Consider the following 20861-nt stretch of genomic DNA (forward strand, 5'->3'; position numbering starts at 1 on the left):
CTGGTCGATAAAGCAAGCCAATTTACTGCCACAATATGAATGCAATGCAGGGCAGCCTACATATTGGAGGCTGAAAAATCCTTTCTTCCTCCTACATGTAAGTTGTCCTGTAAAACAACAAGGTAAGCCACGTTCCTACCACTCTCACACAATATGTTCGTTGTGCAGGGCTGCCTACGTCCGAGATGAAGAAAAGAAAAACATTTTTATTCTTATCTCCACTTCTATGGGAGGTAGGAGGCTCCGATAGTGGTAAATTTTGCTTTCTGTGTACCAAACTCGGTTGAAATCTATGTATTGTTTTAGGATGACGTAAAGAATGTACACTCATACATGCTGATATAGCTCTGCAGATAGTCACCACTGACTAAAATCGATGATTTGAGGACAGTTTTTGTGGTCATAGGCAGGAATAAACAACGTGCAGCATCTGACTTACTGGTAAGGAATGCCACTGGTTACACAAGACAATCACTTCCGCTTCATGTAGCTAGTTACAGCAGACGTTATCTTTCTGACATCGCCAGCAGCTATGAACGTATTCTCAGATCTCTAGGAAATTCACTTTCATTATCAGAGTACATGTTTCCCAGGGTGTCTTGACCTACCTGAATATCAGAGTTTACTTGAGTGTTGCCTTAGCCAGAACATTCTCCACGCCTCTCACCTGTTAGAAATATATGCTCGTGTGTTCCTAAGAGACTGGCACACCACCACTCACGAATGAAGATCCCTGGCAATGAGATGGACCATACCAGCATCCGTCAAATGGCTCTGAGCACTATGGGACTCAACATCTTAGGTCATAAGTCCCCTAGAACCTAGAACTAGTTAAACCTAACTAACCTAAGGACATCACAAACATCCATGCCCGAGGCAGGATTCGAACCTGCGACCGTAGCGGTCTTGCGGTTCCAGACTGCAGTGCCTTTAACCGCACGGCCACTTCGGCCGGCCCAGCATCCGTCACCCAAGCTTAGTTTGGCACTACGCCATTCGGTTTAGAACCACTGCTTTTACTAAATTATGCGCCACTTATACATCAAATCACATACTAATTAGTTATTTATTCTCCATACTATTCAGTTTACTTAATAACTGTTGTGTTCGTAAGCTCCTCAGCTGATTATTATTAATATTAATAAGGAACCAGCACAGTTCTATTGACGTACATTTACTATGTCAGGACCGCTTTTGTTCGTAAGAACTTCATCAAGTTGCTCTCCCAACAGTCTTCGTAACAATGTTTTTAGGAAGACTGTTAGCAATGGACCCTGATGATGTTACAAACAAAACTGGTTACGACACAAAAACGTGTATCAGTACAGCTGTGGTGCTTTCTTATTAATATGGGGGCCTGCTTGAAAGTAATATCACCGAATTTTTTACTTGCAAACTGTTAATGCTTTTTAAATTAAACAGAGTTTGTTAGCATTCCGGATATTTATTCTTCTTGGCTGTATATTTATTTCTCATCTTGGTTACCCTAGCGAAGAACACATTCCCCCCAACGAGAGACCAGTTTGTTGGTAACGTCACAGCAGAATGTTTGAAATTGTTGACGGAACCACAACCTCACCTCTACTAGCACCGCTTCGTTACTGTCACAGTGAAGTCATCGAAAGTGTTCTTTAAGTTTTGGAAACGGAGGAAAATCGGATGGATCCAAGTCGCGGCTGTATGGGAGATGATGGATGAAAATGTTCAAATTTGAGTTCAATCCTGTGGGCTTTGACTGCTAAGGTCATCAGTGCCTAAGCTTACACGCTACTTAACCTAAATTATCCTAAGGACAAACACATACACCCATGCCCGAGGGAGGACTCGAACCTCCTCCGGGACCAGCCGCACAGTCCATGACTGCAGCGCCTAAAACCGCTAGGCTAAACCCGCGCGGCATGATGGATGAAAGTGAACCCTAGGCGTCGCATGGTTGCAGAAGTTGCAAGGGCTCGGGTGTGGTCTGGCATTGTCCTGCTAAAGGAGAGGATACTCCATGTGGTCGAACTCTTCTGCGGTTTGAAAATACATTACAAGACGCTGTTTCTCAAGCACCTAGATTGTTATATTACACACCGCCATGTCACACGCTATAATTCGGAACCCACTAGCGACAGAGGGTTGCAAGTTGCGTCAGCGAAGCGTGGAAGTCATTCTAGAAATATGCATGACATGTAATACCTCAGCTGATGTAGAGAACAGAATTAAAAATTTCGAGACATTACTTTTCAGCATGGCCCCCCTTTTAATAAGAAACCACCATAACTGTACAGATACATATTTTTGTATTAGACCGGTTTCGTTCGTAAAAATATCATCAGGTGACACTGCTAACAGTCCCCCTAACAGAGCTGCTATAAAGACCGTTGGTAAAGTAACTTGAAATTTTTACGAAAGAAACTGGTCGAGACAGAGTATATATATATATATATATATATATATAACAGCGCTATTCCGGTTTCTTATTATTATTTACAAGAATCAATACAAATCACTTAGGAATGGTTACATGAAAAATGCCGGAGAAATCGATAAAGAAATGCTTTTTGCAAGGACTGACTCAGAATACAGAGAAGTCAAATTCGGTGAATTAAGAGTGGAAAGGCAATTCCTCTCTTACTTGGTGAGGAAAGAGCACATAGGTGGAAAAAGTACATTGAGGGGCACTACGAGGGAAGGACTTATCTGATGACTTAGTACAGTAAGAAGCAGGACTCGATAGTGAAGGCATAGGGGATCCAGAACTAGAGTCAGAATTTTTAACAGCTTTCGAAACTGTAACATTAAATAAGGCTTAATCGTTAGTGGAAGTGACAACAAGCCATTATTTACACTGGTGTGTACAATGTGTGAAACTTGCGATATCTCATTAGATTTGCGGAAAGACATCATCTAAATACACTACTGGCCATTAAAATTGCTACACTAAGAAGAAATGCAGATGAGAAACGGGTATTCATTGGACAAATATATTATACTAGAACTGACATGTGATTACATTTTCACGTAATTTGGGTGCATAGATCCCAAGAAATCAGCACCCAGAACAACCACCTCTGGCCGTAATAACGGCCTTGATTCGCCTGGGCACTGAGTCAAACAGAGCTTGGATGGCGTGTACGGGTACAACTGCCCATGCAGCTTCAACACGATACCACAGTTCATCAAGGGTAGTGACTGGAGCATTGTGACGAGCCAGCTGCTCGGCCACCATTGACCAGACGTTTTCAGTTAGTGAGAGATCTGGGGAATGTGCTGGCCAGGGCAGCAGTGGAACATTTTCTGTATCCAGAAAGGCCCGTACACGACCTGCAACATGTGGTAATGCATTATCCTGCTGAAATGTAGGGTTTCGCAGGGATCGAAGGAAGGGTTGATCCACGGGTCGTAAGACATTTGAAGTGTAACGTCCACCGTTCAAAGTGCCGTCAATGCGAACAAGAGGTGACCGAGACGTGTAACCTATGGCACCCCATATTATCACGCCGGGTGAAACGCCAGTATGGCGATGACGAATATACGCTACCAATGTGCGTTCACCGCGTTGTCGACAAACACGGATGCGACCATTATGATGCTCTAAGCAGAACCTGCATTCATCCGAAAAAATGACGTTTTGCTATTCGTGCACCCAGGTTCGTCGTTGAGCACACCATCGCAGGCGCTCGTGTCTGTGATGCAGCGTCAAGAGTAACCGCAGCCGTGGTCTCCGAGCTGATAGTCCATGCTGCTGCAAACGTCGTCGAACTGTTCGTGCAGATGGTTGTTGTCTTGCAAGCGTCCCCATCTGTTGACTCAGGGATCGAGACGTGGCTGCACGATCCGTTACAGCCATGCGGATAATATGTCAGTCATCTCGACTGCTAGTGATACGAGGCCGTTGGGATCCAGCTCGGCGTTCCGTATTACCCTCCTGAACCCACCGATTTCATATTCTGCTAACAGTCATTGGATCTTGACCAACGCGAGCAGCAATGTCACGATACGATAAACTGCAATCGCAACGGGCTACAATCCGACCTTTATCAAAGTCGGAAACGTGATGGAACGCTTTTCTCCTCCTTACACGAGGCATCACAACAACGTTTCACCAGGCAACGCCGGTCAGCTGCTTTTTGTGTATGAGAAATTGGCTGGAAACTTTCCTCATGTCAGCACGTTGTAGGTGTCGCCACCGGCGCCAACATTGTGTGAATGCTCTGAAAAGATAATCATTTGCGTATCACAGCATCTTCTTCCTGTCGGTTAAATTTTGCGTCTGTAGCACGTTATCTTCGTGGTGTAGCAATTTTAATGGCCAGTAGTGTAATTCTCAAGATTGCAAGAGCCGATAAGTGCGAGAATTATCGCTCCATCATCCTGAAAGCTCATGAATACAAGTTTCTGGCAATAACAATGTAGAGAAGAATGAAAAAGAAAATTGAGCATCTATTAGATGACAATCGTTTTTGGCTATAGGAAATGGAAAGGCACTAGAGAGGCAGCTTCTGACACTGTTGCTGATAATGGAAGTAAGACAAGAAAATCCAAGACACTTTCATAGGATCTGTCAACCCGGAAAAAGCCTTCGACAACATATAATGGTGTAAGATATTAAAAATTGTGAGAGAAATACTGGTAAGCTGTAGTGAAAGACAAACAATATGTAATATGTACACGAATCATGAGCGAACAATAAGAGCGGTGGACCATTAAGGAAGCGCATGGATTAAAAAGAGTGTAAGACAGGGTTGTAGACTGTCACCCCTTCCGTTTAATCTTTGCGCCAAAGAAACAATGACGGAAATAAAAGGAAGGTTGAAGAGTGAGATTAAAATTCAAGGTGGAAGGGTATCTATGCTAAGATGCGCTGACGACATTGCTATCTTCAGTGAAAGCGAAGAATAATTGAATGATTTGTTGAAAGGAATGAAAAGTCTAAAGAAAACAGAATATAGATTGAGAGTAAATTGAAGAAAGACGACAGTAATGAGAAGTAGCAGAAATATAAAAAAGAGAAATTTAACATATTGTCTGATGATCACGAAGTGGCTACGAAGTTTCTGTTATGGAGGCAGCAGTATAATCCGTGACGGACGGAGCAAGGAGAAAATCAAAATCACTATATGACTGGCAAAAAGGACATTTCTGGCCAAGAGAAGTCTACTAGTATCAAACGTAGGTCTTAATTTGAGGAAGAAATACGTGAGAATGTATCTTTGGAGCACAGCATTGTATGGTATTGAGATATCGACCGTGGGAAAACCGTAACAGAAGATACTCGAAGCATTTGTGATTTGGTGCTCCATAAGGACGTAGAAATAAAGTGGACTCATAAGTTAAGGAACGATAACGTTCTCCGCAGAATCGACGACAAAAGGAATATGTGGAAAACACTGACAAGAAGAAAGCACAGCGTGATAGTGTATCTGTGAAGACATCAGGGAATAAGTTCCATGGTACTAGAGGGAACTTTAGAGGGTAAAAAGTGCAGAGGATGACCGATATTGAGATACTTTCTGCAAATAATGGAGGACATAGGTTGCAAATGCTACTATGAGAAGTAAAGTTTGGCTCAGGGGAGAAATTTGAGGAGCGACCTATCAAACAAGTCAGAAGACAGATGCCTCAAAAGAAATTTAATGACTTCTGACTTTGCTCATGTATTAGATCCCAAAAATGAATCTTCATTAAAATCAGCAAACAGATGAAAGAGGTCACACCCTTAACAATGTTATTGCTAATTTAATACATTAGCTATATGGGCCCCTAGGCAACACTAGATTCAAGGTTCTGTTGGGCGATGTAATCGATCCATTATGTTTTGTTTTAAAGTAACTGACACCAAAAATGAAGGAAATTGATGTTTTTCATGCAACGTATTACCTGTCGCGTATTTCATAATATCATAAGCATTTTGTTTCTAAAAGTTGGTAGCATTAACATTTATATTTTTTAACCATTTCACAGCTCCTGCATCAAAGCGAGGGATAGTAATTCATACATTTTACTTATTCATTATTAAGAGCCTTTACAAACAGAACAGTCGGCTCATTCGTGTTCTGTTTTTTGTATAAAACACACTTAGATGTCTTATCGTGAAACTAAGTCAGTCACTCAGAGGTGAAAGGAACATTTACAACTTTGATTTTTTACGGTCGACAAGAAAATTAGCATCGTTTCTTAGGGGGAGATTGGAGGTGAAATGCGGCACTGCCTATGTGGCAATGCATCAGCGTCACGATAGCCGCTGAGGAATAGCTCTTGCCGACTGATTGGCGTGCCCAGCCGTAATTAGCAGCTACACACACTGTTGACGGCGCTGACGTAATGAAATGTTTAATTTACCGTCGCGTTTCCTTTATCGCGCCCTGCTTCGGTGCGGTGCAGCGCTCATAGAATTAAGTCGACGAGAACTTCCGCGTAATATTTACGTAATTTTCCACCCGCTGTGCGCGTACGGTCCGGCTAGCTTTCCGTCTCTCTCGTTGCCCATCTCGTTCTCTGTCGTCTGTTTCTGTCCAACGCGGCGGGGAGTTCATAGCTACGAGTGTTCGCGTGCTCCGTGGCAATATGTACACGGACGCGGCGCTGGCCGTCTGGCCAATGCTTCTGCCTGCACGTTCGGCTTTACGACATTATAAAGGCAAAGTAGTGTTTCTTTCGCGGTCAACGCATAAGTCAACCTGGTAGAGGTGGAATGATAAAACGCAAGCGGTTGATTGCCCACCTGTCTGAATATCAATAACCTCTCCTGAAAGGCGCTATCTCGACCTTTGATTCTTCTGTCTCTATATAACCCAAACGGGCATCTACTCAAGAATCCGCCCAATAGTTTTCAGCTCTTACATCGTACGGCAGAAATGATCTTCATTATTTTGAGCTGCACAGCTCATTAATAATAATAATAATAATAATAATAATAATGATTAACATCACAGCTGTACTGATGCACATGCAGGGTGTCCCTTTTATCTTGACAACCCTAAATAACTGTTTGTCCAGCTCCAAATTAGAAAATGTTTCGAGCAAATGTTCTTTAGCCTTCAGGGGGACATCAATCAGCATGATTTCTTTCGTTGTAGCTTTGTTTTTTACAAAGATATGAACATTGGTGTGACTTTTTTAAAGGGCGCCCTGTATTTTTTTTATTCGGTAAATCATTTCCTCTCCTAAAGACCTATTCAAAAATGTATCACAGTGTACCATTCACAGAAACACAACGTCATTAATTACATAACACAACATGAACTTTGAGCCTGGGACCACAAACCCGTCCACTTGCTGGAGTTGTCAGAAAGCAAATGAAAACCAAGTAAAAACGTAACACAAAATAGACTTTAGCTCTCCTGTACCATTGCCCAGGAGTAGAAGATTCAAGGGTGCTCAACGTGGTGACCCTGTACACCGGTACACTGATGCCCTCTTTGAATGGAAGAATTATTTACTGCTTCCAGCGTTGCCTGCTGAAGAGAATTACAAAAAAATGGTTCAAATGGCTCTGAGCACTATGGGACTTAACACCTATGGTCATCAGTCCCCTAAATCTTAGAAATTCTTAAACCTAACTAACCTAAGGGCATCACACAACACCCAGAGAGAATTACAAGCAAGCACAATACGTTCCTGCATGTCCTCTGGAGTTGTTGGAATTTTCGCGATAGACAACGTCTTTAATGCATCCCCAAAGAAGAAAGTCCAGTGAATTTAAATCCGGAGACCTAGGAGGTTAGGTTGGGTTAGTGGTGTTTAACGTCCCGTCGACAAGAAGGTCATTAGAGACGGAGCGCAAGCTCGGGTTAGGGAAGGATGGGGAAGGAAATCGGCCGTGCCCTTTCAAAGGAACCATACCGGCATTTGCCTGAAACGATTTAGGGAAATCACGGAAAACCTAAATCAGGATGGCCGGAGACGGGATTGAACCATCGTCCTCCCGAATGCGAGTCCAGTGTGCTAACCACTGCGCCACCTCGCTCGGTAGACCTAGGAGGCCAAGTAACTGCTCATCTTCGACCAGTCCATCTGGCAGGATACCTTCGGTTCAGAACACGACGTGCATGCAAGGCATTATGTGCTGCACATCCATCATGTTGATACCACATAGCCGGCCGGGGTGGCCGTGCGGTTCGAGGCGCTACAGTCTGGAACCGCGTGACCGCTACGGTCGCAGGTTCGAATCCTGCTTCGGGCATGGATGTGTGTGATGTCCTTAGGTTAGTTAGGTTTAAGTAGTTCTGAGTTCTAGGGGACTGATGACCTCAGAAGTTAAGTCCCATAGAGCTCAGAGCCATTTGAACCATTGATGCCACATAGGCATTCTGGTTCTTAGCGGTGCTTCATCCAGAAGAGGAGGAAGAATTCGTCTGAGGAAGTTGGCATACGCTGTGCCACTTAGACTACCATTGATGAAATAAGGGCCAATAATTGCAGTACTAAGCATCCCACACCAGACATTAACTCTCCATTGACGCTGATGTTCCATCTGTCTATGCCATCGTGGGTTGTCGCATGTTCCTTGTATTTACCTGTCCTTTGTTTGAGAAGGTAAGTAGAACATTAGAGAAGAAGGTCGGGTTGGCGAGGATTCGCTGCTGTGCCCAATGACAGAGCTGTACGCGATTCTGGAAGTCATTCCCATGAAGTTCTTGATGTCGGTGTACATCGTAAGGATGGAACCGGTGACGGGTAAGAATACGATTTCCACTGGTTTTAGGAATACCAATCTCGTGTTCAAGCTGTCGAGTGCTCACATGTGGATTCATAGCAACGGAAGCAAGAACAGTAACTTCGGCAGCTTCATCTGTGCGAATGGTACGACGACTGCGATGTCGTGGGTTGAAACTTCCCGTTTCCTGAAGCGTCGCAACAAGACGAGAAAACATCCATCGGGAAGGTCGGTTCGTGTCAGGATATCACTCTCTGTCCAGTTTCACTGCCTGCGTAGTATTTCGCCTACCTTCTACAACAACAATAAAAGAAACAGTATGTCGATGCAGTTTGTAGCAACTATAGCCTTTACTGTAAGTCTACTCTACACAACAGTGTTTAAAAATACTAAACTACTGTACTAAATGTACCCGTACACAAGAAAACGGTGTTGCAATTACTGTTCTGCTAACTTACATTCCCCATAGATGAGTAGCATTCCTACCTTCTCTTCGTCGGTGTACGTTCTACTCACACAACTCTTCAACTGACGATGGTTGACAGAATGACGGGTGTGCATTCTGCTTATGTTTACATTTGTCCTCTGTTAACGTGTGCACGTGGATGTGTTCCATTACCCCGAGTACCTGCACTAAGCGCTGGGAGATTCAACTTCAATGGCTTCAAAATGGTTCAAATGGCTCTGAGCACTATGGGACTCAACTGCTGAGGTCACTAGTCCCCTAGAACTTAGAACTAGGTAAACCTAACTAACCTAAGGACATCACAAACATCCATGCCCGAGGCAGGATTCGAATCTGTGACCGTAGCGGTCTTGCGGTTCCAGACTGCAGCGCCTTTAACCGCACGGCCACTTCGGCCGGCTTCAATGTTGTGTTATGTAATTAATAACATTGTATTTCAGTGAAGGGTACACTGTGATATATTTTTGAATTGGTCTTTAGGAGAGGAAATGAATTACCGAATAAAAAATACAGAGTCCCATTTAAAGAAGTCACAGAGCTGTTCATATCTGTGTAGAAAACAAAGTTACAACGAATGCAATCATGCTGATTCAAGTCCCACTGACGGCTGAAAATATTTACTTGAAACATTTTGTAATTCGCATCTGGATAAACAGTTATTTAGGGAGGTCAAGATAAATGGGACGTTGAACCGCGATCGGTTTCGTGCGGTAGAATATCATCAGTTTGCTGATACCATGACTGGAAAGGTATATTTATCTTATGTAACGCTAGAGACAACCATAAGTCCGAAATAATTGATAGTTGCACAACTCGGAAATTTGACGTCGTCCTAACGAAACAGGTCGTGACGGAATAAATGTTTATCAATATAGCCGTGGTGCTTTCTGAGAAATCTTTAATACTGTATAGCATATTTCATTGGATACTTTTGTGCTTACACCAGAGTTGCTGACAATACTTTTTTCCCTCCTGTTCTTTACTCGAGAAAAAGAGGTCAAGGGCGCAACTAAGATGTTGGTGGTATCAGCAGTAAATGTCTTGCACTTCCTGGTCAGTAGAAATCTTGGTATAAGCAGCATACAGTGGCTCTTGTTACGAAGCTTTCTGCGAGAGTTATTGTTGCCTCACCAAGTATCTCATAGACGTGTCACATTGCCTTTGACTCTGTAATGCAACAGACTGTGTCAGAAGCAAGTTCCTCAAAATGAAACACATTAACATTCGATCACATTAAAGGAGTGCCACCAGACTCTGAATCTCATTTTAAGTGATATCAAGCATTTGACAAGGCTCGCTAAAGAAATAAACCGCAGATGCACGATTTTAGCTACGCTGTGGTTTTGTTTGCGGGTTTATCCTATCGAGCAGAGGGGTCGACTTTCATCACTCAAACTTGTACTCGACTATAAACCAACTTTAATTATCCAAATTCTACAACTAATTAATACAGTTATTATTGGTGTCGTAGTTGCAGGCACTGAACTACCAACCAATAATATTTTTGCAGTGATTCTCACCAACATGTTGTCAACCATATACTACACCATCGGTAACTTGAGGTAAAAGTCTGCTTCCTTTGCGAGTTCTTCATTGAGCCAGCGACCCCGGTATGCTATGAAAGATCATACAAACATACCCTTCTCTGACTGTTGCATAGTCTCCCGTATGGAGGGCGTAGTAACTGGCGTAGAGAACCAGCTGAACCAGTCGCCATGTCCGGTGGAATCCCAGATCGTTTTTGTAGAGAGTACTCTACAGTATTCGCCCCTTACTTAGCTGGCATTTATCGCGAATCTTTCACCCAGCGCAACGTACCAAGCCGCTGAAAAAAAGCACAGGCCAGTCTGGTATTCAAGAAGGGTAAGGATATACCCTCAAAATTACAGACCTTACCATCGGTTTGCTGCATAATTCTTGCACGTATTCTGATTTCACATGAAATAAAGTTCCTGGGGACGAAAGAGCTTCTGCCCAGAAATCAGCACGAATTTAGAAAGCATCGGTGGTGCGAAATCCTGATTACTCTTTTCTCACATGATGTCTCGCGATCCATGAATGAAGCGCAAAAGGCAGTTTTCACATTCCTAGATTCCGGAAATATCTAACAGGTACGCCACTGCAGCCAGATCGACGGATTATTTTCCTAGATATGTGAGTGGCCCGACGTCTTCTTCAATAATAGAACGAGCAAATTGTCCTCGATGACGAGTTTATGAGGAGAGACAAAGGTGGAGTCAGGCGTATCTCAGGGACATGTGATAGGATCGCTCTTATTGTCTACATACATAAATGATATAACGGACACAGTGAGCAGCAAGCTGAGGCTCTTTCTGATGACGCTTTGATGAACGCGAACTGAGTGACTGAGGGAGGATACAAGACTACTTAGACAAAATTTCTAGTTGGTGTGATGAATGGAAATTTTCTCTAGATATACAAAAACGTGAGTTAATGGACATAAGTGGTAAAAAATACCACAATATTCTGAAACAGCATTAGTGGCGTGCTGCTCGACACATTCAGGCCGACGAAGTGTCTAGGCGTAGTGTTGCAGAGCGATATAAAAAGGAACGAGCACGTCGTCGTTGGTAGTAGGGAAGGCAAATAATCGACTTAAATTTATTGAGAGAATTTTAGGAAAGTGGAACTCATCTGCAAAGAGGAACAACTGTAGATCACTAGTGTGACCCAATCTTCAGTACTACTCGGGTGTCTGGCATCCCATCGAGCTCGGAATGAAAGGAAGACAACGAAGAAATTGAGAGGCGGGCAACTAGATCTGTTACTGGTATCAACACGCGTGTTTCAGCGAGATGCTCCGTGAATTCAGATGTGAATCCGTGGAGGGAAGATGACGTTCCTTTCGCGAAACAGTACTGAGGAAAATTGGAGAATCGGAATTTGAATCTGACTGAAGAACCCGTTCCTTTCGCGAAACAGTACTGACAAAAATTGGAGAATCAGTATTTGAATCCAACTGAAGAATGATTCTACTACCGCCATCGTACATTTTGCACAAGCACCACGACGATCAGATAGGAGAAATTAGGGATCAGATAGAGACACATAGACAATGGTTTCTCCCTCTGTCTGCAAGCGGAACAGAAACGGAAATGACTAGTAACAATGTAATGTACTCTCTGCCATGCGTCGTGTGATGACTAGTGAATTTTGTACTAGATATAGATAAACGTTGCTACTTCTTGTACGAAGTGAAGCTGTGTTGGTCGATTCCCAGACTATTTTTGTGGTGATGATTTCAAGTTCGATAATGGTAAACGTTGATTCGCACGGAGTTCGCGGTCTTGAATCGTTTGAGCACAGAACTAGGCTTAGGTCCCGTTACGCCGCTAGCTCTCTTTTCTCCGCAAAAATGTGTTCAAATGGCTCTGAGCACTATAAGACTTAACTGCTGTGGTCATTAGTCCCGTAGAACTGAGAACTGCTTAAAACTAACTAAGCTAAGGACATCACACACATCCATGACCGAGGCATGATTCGAACCAGCGACCGTAGCAGTCGCGCGGTTCCAGACTGTAGCGCCTAGAACCGATCGGCCACAACGGCCGGCATAAAAGGTGTTCCCTTGGACCCTAAACACAGCGTGATCGTCTTCGACTAACCTCTGTAGGTTGAAAACTCTACACCTTATCATATATGAGTGTGGAGTTTTACTTCCGTCTTGCAAATTAATTAATAATTATAACACTCACAATGCTCTCAATTTTTGTAAACCGCTGGCACTTTTCCGACCCATCCTCACCATCTATGTCGTTTGAAATTTAATCACGGCAATCAACTGACCTAATAGGCATTCCGTCCCATGCTGGGTATAAAATTCTCTTGCAGCTAATATGAAGAGCTTAGACGTTTCTCTGATCTCGTCACATCTGAGGCAATGTTCCCTGGGTGACGAGGATAATGCTGACTGGCAGCTTTAAAACCAGAATAAAGATCTAACTGATACTACGGAAATTGCTGTGTTTCAGAATTAATACTGCAACTCTATAATCATACACTACTGTTGCAGAAGCTAAGTATTGTCATGCAGCAGGGAAGATTAAACTGCTTGTCCGTAACACTGTCATTCAAGATGACTACATATCTCATCGTCTAATCGTGTCTTTTATCAATGAACTTTGTACTATGAGCGGCGAGAGCACAAATCACTTTCTTTTTTCCTCCAGGCGATATTCCCTGGCTTTCAAGCGGGCACTATTATATTGCTGCACTGCGGTTCGAGGATCACCTGCTGTACTGTCGCGTTGCTATTTAGTCTTCTTCAGTGTTCTCAGTGCACATGGTGAAGAGAAGGCCACGGCTGGACGTACATGATTAATACTGCGTTGGATTAGTTTTAGCAAATCGCACAGCTGCGACGCAGTCTAGGAATGAATGATGCTACTCGTGAATTGGTCGCGGAGGAATTGTATGCAATTCATCATCAAAGATAGCAGAACACATATGCAGTGTACTTCATAGCACTGGCACGTTGTAAAGTTGTAGCCATCCTTCACGTACCTCACGGTTTGCTGGTTTCCTAATGAATCCCTACAGTGCAGTAAGACCTTCATGCTCATCTAATTGTCAGCCTCACTTAAGAACAGAAAGGCAGGAACACATCCTTATGATGTTTTACTAGTCGATGTCGATCTTGAAGGTTCTTTATGAAGCATTACACGAGAAATGACTTAGGAAATAGGTTAATGTAAGTTGCTGAGAGTAACATGTATGTGCTCAACACATTGTTCGAGGACAGGACAAAGTTGTGCTAAATATGACATTAACCTATTTCATCACATAACAAAGAAACTGCACAAAATGGGACGCTCCTGAATAACTTTCTAATTGAGAGAGATCGTAGACGATTAAAATACAGAGTAAAAGTAAAAGAAACAATCGTATCACGCAGTAAATTAGCTATGTATATTGTGAAATAATATAAGAATAAGGAGGTAGACAAGAATAAAACTCCTCTTCATAGAAACCGACATAGATGAACTAGGCCATGATTTAAGAAATGAAAGTATGCAATCAACAAAAAATTTCATGTGCGAGGAATATAAAAGAAAAGAAAGTGTAAAATGAAGCTAGACATTTGTTGAAGAAAAGGCGAGAATTTCAAGCAACATAAATTGATTCGAGGTAAACAAATCCACACCGAAATTGCTTCGAGAATGTGTGAGAAGGCGTATTTGAAACTGTAAAAGGGAACTATCTTACAACAACAGGAATAGGGAAATTACTAAACAAATCCTTATTTTGGATTGACAGTACATTGCAACAGTTAAGATAGTAGATGACACGACAGCTATCCAGAAAGAGCAAATTTAGTAAACATTCCGTATTTCTCCAAATATTTTTACTGCTCGTGAGATGAATCAGAAACACATTTAGTGGTCTTCGTAGTGAAAATAAAGTCTTTTAAATGTAATGTCATATGAGGTGCATAAAACGCATCTATGTATGTAGAAACGGAAGCAAAGGAAGTGCCAGTGTTTTCAATAGCAACAGTTAAACCAGGAAAGCAGATGGAACCATTACAAAACGTACATGTAAAATAGAACTAGGTGGCAGAAGAATGTACTAACCCACTACAGTATTTTTTGAGACATTGCGTGTTATAAGCTGAACTTCAAAGAGAAAAACGTAAATACAATAACACAAAGCAATTTATTTAGTGGATGGCTTTTTCTAGCATTACATGCGTATCTACTTGTTGTCAGAATGTAGTGTATCTGGTAACATAACCGATGAATCAGACTAATGCTTTGTAAACTCCGACGATCCATTTAATTGGTCGAGCCGTCTGTAATAATCCCAAAAAGGCAGCACAAACCTGTCCGATCTCTCATATGTCCGCCGACCGCACTTTGCTGTGACTTCTGTAATGTTCGAACTTGCGCACCCTGTCGTACGAGGTGATCGACGGATCACAACCATACACCTCGCTGCTAAACTGGATATCTCTGTTGGTAGTGCTGAGCTATTTGTCCACCGGTTGGGGTACTCAAAGGCGTGTGACCACTGGGTTCTTCGGCGTCTGACAGAAGACCATAAAGACCAACGAAGGATGCACCAAAAGACTATCCGCGCCCAATAAAGGATGCCCTCCACGAAGGATAGTATGTGGATGATGAGGAGGTTATTTATGGGAAAGATGTGCGCTTCGACATCGACCATCAGAGTGGTACTATGCGGGCGTACAGACCCTCCCAGAAAGGTAGAAAAAAATGGCTCTGAGCACTATGGGACTTAACTTCTGTGGTCATCAGTCCCCTAGAACTTAGAACTACTTAAATCTAACTAACCTAAGGACATCACACACATCCATGTCCGAGGCAGGATTCGAACCTGCGACCGTAGCAGTCCCGCGGTTCCCAGTAAGGTAGAGTTAGGCTGTCGCAATGAGCGGAGACTATGTTCATGAACAGGTTTATGTAGCTAAAAGAGTACGGAATAATAATATGACTATTGGGGTCATGAATAAAATCAATCTGCTTTCAGAAAATAGTTGCATTATTTATGAAACGACTGTCGTATGTCTGACCTGGACTCAAACCCTACTTCTCTCAAGCAATGCTCTTGCCAAATGAGGTATCAAAGTATAATACACGAGGAACGCCTACATCACCAGTTAGGCCATTAGATTTTTCCTTCTTTCCAAACTTACCAGCTCTCCTGCATACCTTGCAGGATTCGCAAGTCACGAGAAATATTATAGCGTTAAAATGGTTGTGTCACAGCGGACGTGGTTGCGTCTTCAGGAGCCCTTTCTAGCAAGGTATACAGCGCCGTTTCTGTGAAGCTTCAAAAGTGGGAGAAAGTAGATGTAGATATGTAACGGACTTTCTAGGCTGTTTTCAAACGCCTTACGCTTGTAATGTAAACTGCGCCTGTTTCTACAGACAATACATTTTGCCGCCTTTCGCCCACACTTTGATAAGTGATTTACTGCCCAGGCGAAAATAGACATTAACGGTATGCTTGTGCCACTCGTATTTGGAGGTACTAATCAACCTAAGAACGTTACAGTTGTACTAGCTGAAATAATAAGTCTGAAAATGAAGTAAATGATAATGTGTTTTGTTCGGTACACTGTCTTCAGCCATCAATAGAAATACCTGCACTTACCTATATCTCTAACACCGTTTGTAGTAATATTTAATTTACCATTTTGTTTCCTCCGTTTGGCATATTAGTCCACAATGAATGAAACAGTTGTGTATCAGCAAGGAGATGTTCCGCTGGTGACTGATCTGTGATGCTTGCCTTCTACATACAGGGTGTCCGAAAAGCCTTTCTCTGATTTCATTATTTGATAACTCAGGCTAGAAGTAAGATTACAAATGAAACTGGTGTCTAATTGTGTACAAACGATCAAAGTTTTTTTTCACACATTAGTCACGTCGATATGACTTTGCGGTCGAAATCACGTATTGAGGATGATGATGGTTATCTCAGACGAATTGCCTTTTCCAACAAAAGCGACCTTTTTTGTCAGTGGAGTAGTGAATTGCCATAATGTGCGCATTTGGGGTTCACAACCCCCTGGCGAGGTCATGAAGTGCACCAGAGACAGTCCAAAGGTGGATGTTTTATGCGCGCTATTGCACGATCGAATTATCGGGCCATTCTTCTTCGCTGAGGCTACCATGACATCTGCAGTGTATCTGGACATGTTGCAACTGTGTGCTGTTCCTCAGCTGCTTCAGTATCACCCCGATGTCTTGTTCCAGCAAGACGGTGCACCGCCTCATTGGGGTTTGGACGTCCGTACCTATCTCGATATGACCTTTCCTTGGCGATGGAATGGTCGTGATGGTCCAACGGTTTGGACTCCACGCTCTCCTGACATAACCCCATTACATATCTTTTTATGGGGTGTCAAGGACGAGGTCTACCGAACACGTGTACCAGATCTTGAAACACTGCGGCAACGGATAACGACAGACGTTGAATCGATCCCTAGAGTGATGTTGGCTAATGTGTGGACGGAAATTGAATATCGCCTAGATGTGCTACGTGCTACTAAGGGTGCTCATGTGGAAGTTTACTGATGTGGGAAAAGTTATCGATACTTTGTAAACAATTAGACACCAGTTTCATATTTGTACCTTACTTCTAGCCTGAGTTATCAATTTATGTAATCAGGGAAAGACTTTTCGGACACCCTGTATTTTCGTAAGCTCTGGAGCTCGCACGGTGCCTGATCACATGGAGGGGCCAAGCGAGTTGGCACAATATTTAAAGTAATTGACCAGCACTCCGAGGGACCGACGCTCATTTTCTCGTCGCGCACAAACATTCAAGATTTGCATGGTTTCCCTCAATCCCTCAAGAAAAATATCAAGTTCGTTCTTTCACAAAGGACACGGGCGATTTCCCTCCACAGCCTCCTACAATTCGACTAGTGCGTCATCCACAATGATCTCATTGCCGAAGGCATCGATTCATCTTCCATCTTCCTTGAATTGCAGCAGCAAGCAATCCGTTTCCCGCAGACTGCTGATGTGGAACCGTAGGCGCAATAAAACAGCTAGCTCGTGGTGAACAGAGAAGTTACAAGGTTTGTATCCACAGGAGACACTTCGACTGCTTCCTCACACAGGTTCATAAAGGTATAAACCGTGATAACACAGGCTTCGGCGCTCGCCTTGTTTACTTTCGCTAGGCAGTGCCTGCAGGAACGCCGCTCAGTGGGGGAGCGCCGGTTACAGGTGAGGGGTTGTGCCGCGCTTGCAAGGTGGAGACGAGATGCGGGCTGGTGTTAATCCGGCACATAAGCTGTTGCGGCGGATTATCATTACGGCGTGCAAGGAGTGGGTGGCGCGCCGCGGCGCTACGTGCGGCCGCAAGTAAATCCCTCTCATTACGCGGGCGTGCTGCTCCTGTTGCTACCGGCGATTATATTCACTGGCCGCGGGCGCTCCGACGCGATGCGAGCGACGCACTGTGTCAACACGCGCGGCGTTCCCGCAGGTGTCGTCCCAAGAGAAGTTTCTTCAAATTGCAGCTGCTTAGCTTCCGGCATAAGAAGTCAGCCTCATTCTGCCAACGGCCTTGTCAAAGAGGGCGGAGGAGCGGATAGAGGTTCAGGGCACTCTCTTGTCCTAGGGGTGGGAAATTGCCCCTAAAGGCGGAAGAATCAGCAATGATCAACGACATGAGGATGCAGAAGGCAATGGAAACCACTGCATTAAAGACACGTAACGTGTATCCACAGGACATGTGGCCTGTATTTGAAGAAGTGTCATGATGATCTCTCCATTGGCAAAAGACTCCGGAATAGTCCCCCATTCGGATCTCCGGGAGGGGACTGCAAGGGGGAGGTTACCATGAGAAAAAGATTGAATAATCAACGAATGGATAACGTTCTACGAGTCGGAGCGTGGAATGTCAGAAGCTTGAACGTGGTAGGGAAACTAGAAAATCTGAAAAGGGAAATGCAAAGGCTCAATCTAGATATAGTAGGGGTCAGTGAAGTGAAGTGGAAGGAAGACAAGGATTTCTGGTCAGATGAGTATCGGGTAATATCAACAGCAGCAGAAAATGGTATAACAGGTGTAGGATTCGTTATGAATAGGAAGGTAGGGCAGAGGGTGTGTTACTGTGAACAGTTCAGTGACCAGGTTGTTCTAATCAGAATCGACAACAGACCAACACCGACAACGATAGTTCAGGTATACATGCCGACGTCGCAAGCTGAAGATAAACAGACAGAGAAAGTGTATGAGGATATTGAAAGGGTAACGCAGTATGTAAAGGGGGACGAAAATCTAATAGTCATGGGCGACTGGAATGCAGTTGTAGGGGAAGGAGTAGAAGAAAAGGTTACTGGAGAATATGGGATTGGGACAAGGAATGAAAGAGGAGAAAGACTAATTGAGTTCTGCAACAAGTTTCAGCTAGTAACAGCGAATACCCTCTTCAAGAATCACAAGAGGATGTGGTATACTTGGAAAAGGCCGGGATATACGGGAAGATTTCGATTAGATTACATCATGGTCTGACAGAGATTCCGAAATCAGATACTGGATTGTAAGGCGTACCCAGGAGCAGATATAGACTCAGATCACAATATAGTAGTGATGAAGAGTAGGCTGAAGTTCAAGAAATTAGTCAGGAAGAATCATTACGCAAAGAGGTGGGATACGGATGTACTAGGAAATGACGAGATGCATTTGAAGTTATCTAACGCTATAGATACAGCAATAAGGAATAGCGCAGTAGGCAGTACAGTTGAAGAGGAATGGACATCTCGAAAAAGGGCCATCACAGAAGTTGGGAAGGAAAACATAGGTACAAAGAAGGTAGCTGCGAAGAAACCATGGGTAACGGAAGAAATACTTCAGTTGATTCATGAAAGGAGGAAGTACAAACATGTTCCGGGAAAATCAGGAATACAGAAATACATGTCGCTGAGGAATGAAGTAAATAGGAAGTGCAGGGAAGCTAAGACGAAATGGCTGCAGGAAAAATGTGAAGACATCGAAAAAGATATGATTGTCGGAAGGACAGACTCAACATACAGGAAAGTCAAAACAACCTTTGGTGACCTTAAAAGCAACGGTGGTAACATTAAGAGTGCAACGGGAATTCCACTGTTAAATGCAGAGGAGAGAGCAGATAGATGGAAAGAATACATTGAAAGCCTCTATGAGGGTGAAGATTTGTCTGATGTGATAGAAGAAAAAACAGGAGTCGATTTAGAAGAGATAGGGGATCCAATATTAGAAACGGAATTTAAAAGAGTTTTGTAGGACTTACGGTCAAATAAGGCAGAAGGGATAGATAACATTCCATCAGAATTTCTAAAACCATTGGGAGAAGTGGGAACAAAACGACTATTCGCGTTGGTATGCAGAATATATGAGTCTGGCGATATACCACCTGACTTTCAGAAAAGCATCATCCACACAATTCCGAAGACGGCAAGAGCTGACAAGTGCGAGAATTATCGCACAATCAGCTTAACAGCTCATGCATCGAAGCTGCTTAGAAGAATAATATACAGAAGAATGGAAAAGAAAATTGAGAATGCGCTAGGTGACGATCAGTTTGGCTTTAGGAAAAGTAAAGGGACGAGAGAGGCAATTCTGACGTTACGGCTAATAATGGAAACAAGGCTAAAGAAAAATCAAAACACTTTCATAGGATTTGTCGACCTGGAAAAAGCGTTCGACAATGTAAATTGGTGCAAGCTGTTCGAGATTCCGAAAAAGGTAGGGGTAAGCTATAGGGAGAGACGGGTCATATACAATATGTACAACAACCAAGAGGGAATAATAAGAGTGGACGATCAAGAACGAAGTGCTCGTATTAAGAAGGGTGTAAGACAAGGCTGTAGCCTTTCGCCCCTACTCTTAAATCTGTACATCGGGGAAGCAGTGATGGAAATAAAAGAAAGGTTCAGGAGTGGAATTAAAATACAAGGTGAAAGGATATCAATGATACGATTCGCTGATGACATTGCTATCCTGAGTGAAAGTGAAGAAGAATTAAATGATCTGCTGAACGGGATGAACAAACAGTCTAATGAGTACACAGTATGGTTTGAGAGTAAATCGGAGAAAGACGAAGGTAATGAGAAGTAGAAGAAATGAGAACACCGAGAAACTTAACATCAGGATTGATGGTCACGAAATCAATGTAGTTAAGGAATTCTGCTACCTAGGCAGTAAAATAACGAATGACGGACGGAGCAAGGAGGACATCAAAAGCAGACTCGCTATGGCAAAAAAGGCA

Source organism: Schistocerca americana, chromosome 3, assembly GCF_021461395.2.
Source record: "Schistocerca americana isolate TAMUIC-IGC-003095 chromosome 3, iqSchAmer2.1, whole genome shotgun sequence".
Classification (NCBI taxonomy): domain Eukaryota; kingdom Metazoa; phylum Arthropoda; class Insecta; order Orthoptera; family Acrididae; genus Schistocerca; species Schistocerca americana.